This window comes from Hevea brasiliensis, unplaced genomic scaffold (genome assembly GCF_030052815.1).
Source record: "Hevea brasiliensis isolate MT/VB/25A 57/8 unplaced genomic scaffold, ASM3005281v1 Scaf1, whole genome shotgun sequence".
Taxonomy (NCBI): domain Eukaryota; kingdom Viridiplantae; phylum Streptophyta; class Magnoliopsida; order Malpighiales; family Euphorbiaceae; genus Hevea; species Hevea brasiliensis.
The window spans coordinates 586,315-590,521 of NW_026614585.1; positions in this window are offsets into that span (position 1 = coordinate 586,315).

Consider the following 4,207-nt stretch of genomic DNA (forward strand, 5'->3'; position numbering starts at 1 on the left):
AAGGTATTACCAAAAGTAAATCAAAGACCAAGTAAACTAATGAGTGCCTTGCTAATCACATCACCCTTACACATGACAAGAATCTATTGGTATAGTAATGGATTTTATTAATAGATTTGAATTTATTGGTAATTATCCACAAATTATCAACCAATTTTAAAATTTCTTACTCATATGTAAGATAAGTGTTTAATTTACCAATGAATTACAAATTGGTTGATAAATTACCAAGGGATTTAAAAGAAGAGATTGGAGAGAGAGAGAGAGAGGATGAAAAAGAAAGTTAGATAAAATAATTAATTTAATAAATAAAATAATAATAATATTCTTTTTAAAAGGGGGTAAAATAATCATTTCATTTTAATGATTATTTTAACTTGTAAATTTGACGTTACGAATAAAAATATTTTTGAAAATAATATTAAACTTAAGTGATTTTATTATAATAAATTAAAATTTAGATCCAGAACTCACGAAACGGTACACTTTCATTGCCCCAGCAGTTTCCAAACGTAGACTTCTTTCTTGATACATATATTTTTATTTAAAAAAAAAGAAAAACTTAAATAAAAAGCATTTATAGAAAGTACAATAAATTTATCCATAATGTCCATTTATTTTTTAATTTAATTTTTAATTACATTTTAAATAAGATAAATTATTATTATTATTAAATTAATTTTAAATTAAAATTTCTCTTTTATTTAATTTAATTTGAATAAATTTTTATCTATTATAATAATAAAATTTTAATTAGTTTATAATGTAATTAATAAAAATATTTATTTAATTCTTTATATATATATATTAATAATAATTTTAATGATTATTTCATTTAAAATGTAATAAAAATACTTTATTCAAAAAATAATATAAATTTCGTGAGATTTTATTTTTTATTTCATAATTTATATAGATCGATATTTATTTTTCATAAATTATAGAAAATATATTAAATTAATAAAAAATAATATAATATTTAAAAATACATAAATATAGTATTTTTTTGTTATGAATATAAATTACTAATAATGAATTGAATTATTTAATTTTAATAATAATGAAAATATATAACATCATTATTGATTAAAATAATATTCTATTATATTATTTTTTAAAAATACTATACTTAAGTGTAAATTTTTTTATTACTTTAATATATTTTTTATAAAATAATTTTTTGATAAAAATGATTATTACTTTACATAAATTTATAATATAAAATAAATACATTTCATAACAATTACAATTTTAAAATACTGTCATTTTTTATTAATATAATAAATATTAAAAATATATATTATTTTTTAAAAAATAAATTTCATAATTTTAATACTGTAACTTTAATTATTTTTAATCATTTTCATTTGTAGTTAAATTTTTGATGCAATTATATTTATAATTTATCTTTGAAATTCTACTTCTACATAAAAATACAGTTGAGAGATAATTCATGCATAAAAATATAGATCTTTAACTAAAATTTAAAAATAATTTTATTAAAAATTAATGATAATAAAATATAGATAATCAAAATATTAGTTATCATTGCATTCGATATATAGTTATAATGAAATAAAATATTTAAAAGTTTAAGAAATATTAAATAAGAAACTTATAAAAAATTAATAATTAAATAAATATTAATTGAATATATTTAAATAAATAAATTTTGAGAATGATAACTAATAACTTTTGAAAGAAATAATAAAAAAAAGTGCAAATCAGAAAAAGATATAAAAATATTTAGGTAAAATAAAAATATTTAGTGAGAGAAGAGTACTTGATGTGCATCAAATATCTTATATAACATACTATACATAGAAAAATAAATAAAAACTATTTAAATAAAAAAATTAATTTATAATTAAATATTATTTAATTGAACAGCAGTAACAAAAGCATTCAAATTCAATTTTTATAATAGTAAAATGTTTTATAGTTATTTGACTATTTCAATTAAATCGTCATATGTTGGTCATAATGATAATAATAATAATAATAATAATAAGTATTAATTAATCTTAAGAAAGTGAAACAAAAATAATATTAAATTATTAACATAAAAAATAATACATACTAATTATAAATAAGTTAAATTTTTATATTTATTTTTATAATTTTTTATGTATACTATACTTTTTGTCTCTTAAATTTTTTAATAGAGATTTTATAATAAAAATAATAGAAAATATAACAATGTAATAAAAATATTTATTAAAAATATGAAATAATTTAAGGTTAATTAAATTATGTGATAGTTGATTATAAGATCATAAAATAATAATCAATTTTCTTTAAACTAATTGTTGTCCCAAAATAGTCCAAGAGGGGGGTGAATTGGACTTTAACAATTTTTCGGCCCTTGTTTGTAGCCTAATAAAAAATTGCGGCTTTGTTCAATTAGGTGCTTCTCTATATAAAATGAAAGTGATATATGCTTCAACAATATGTTCCTAAGTTGCAATTCAAGTCTCAATCAATGTATATGGCAATATTTGACAAAGCATCCATCATACAATATACAACTAATTTTTCAAGTCATTCAATATGTCCACAAATTTATTAACTCAATCTATTTAACCAACATTCAATATCATGTATATAAGGAAAAATTTAAATTGCACAAAAGTAAGGAGGTCAAGGTTAGAGAGATCAAACACAACGATTTTTATAGTGGTTCGGCTTAACTAGCCTACATCCACTCTCTCAAAGAACCCTCTTTGAGTCTTCTCTCCACTATTTGCTCTTTTGAAGGCAAGAGACCAAAAGCCCTTTACAACTTTTCAACACCAAGTTTTTACCAAGGTAGCTTGAAACCTTCACAAATGCTATCATAAGCACTTTCTCTCTCAAGCTTCAATAGGTGATTGTACAACCTCTCTTAAATGCAATTTAATATTGTAACACTCACTCTTACTCAATACAAATCAAACTATAAAGAAGGGATGAGTTGATTTGCCAATGGAAGCTCAAAATCTTTAAAGCTCTTGAATGAAAGTAATAAATGAAAAATCAAAGTTGGAGTTCAAATGTAAGCTGTCATCAAGTGTAAATGAAGTGAAGAATGTGTATTTATAGTCTCAAATCATTTTAGACCGTTTGAAACCCTTTTGGAACGTTATACACTGTCCAAGACAAAATAGCTGTTATTTTGTCCTTTTGTGCTAAGTTGAGCAGCTCTGATAAATTAGCAAACTAATGAAATTTTATGAGCAGTCAGTAAACTGGTTAGTAAACTGACTTTTTTAGCAAACTCATTAGCAAACTAAAAAATTCAGCAAACCAGTTAGCAAACTAAGTCAACAGCTGCATATCTCAACTTGCAATGTCAAATGATTTAGACCTTAAAAAAATATTTCAATGGTAGTATCCAAGGTCATGATGAGAAAAAGTAATCAGAAAATAAAATTTCATTTTTGAGCTTCATATGACTAAATTCTCATCCATTCTTTTCACAAAAGACCTAAGACTCAATCTCTAATACTATGCCTTTCATAAATTTTCTTTGAGTCTTGGCTTCCATAGTCTTGTTCTTTTCTCATTTTGGATTTGTCTTGAAATGCCTTTGAGTATCCTTTCTCCTTAGATGTAACTTCAAAAGTTCTTTAGCAGCAAGACAAAGAATCTACATATCACTTTAAAGTTGGGTTAGATAGATTCCCTTTGAGTTTTGTTATCATCAAAATCAATGCTCATTTTGAGCTACACGGGGTCAACACTAATTGTTATCAATAATTTATTATTATTATTATTATAGTAACATGTGGCAAATAATATTTTTGAGTAAATAAATTTATAAAAAAAATAATATAAATAATTTTTAAATATTATATTTTATTATAAAATGTCTTAATTTTTAAAAATTAAATTTTAAAGAAAATAATAATTTAAATCATAAATGTTAATGTGGTATTATAAATAATAATGATAATTAAAAGAAAAATAAAAAAATGAATAATAATTAGTTTAAAAGAGAATATTTTATGATTGATTATGAGACTACAAACTAACAATAAATTTTCTTTAAATTAATGGCCATCAATAACCTTTTATTATTATTATTATTATTATTGAGGTAACATGTGGTAAATAATATTTTTGTATAAATAAATTTATTAAAAAATAATATAAATAAATTTTAAATATTACATTTAATTATAAAAGGTCTTAATTTTTAAAAATTAAATTTTGAAGAAAATAATAA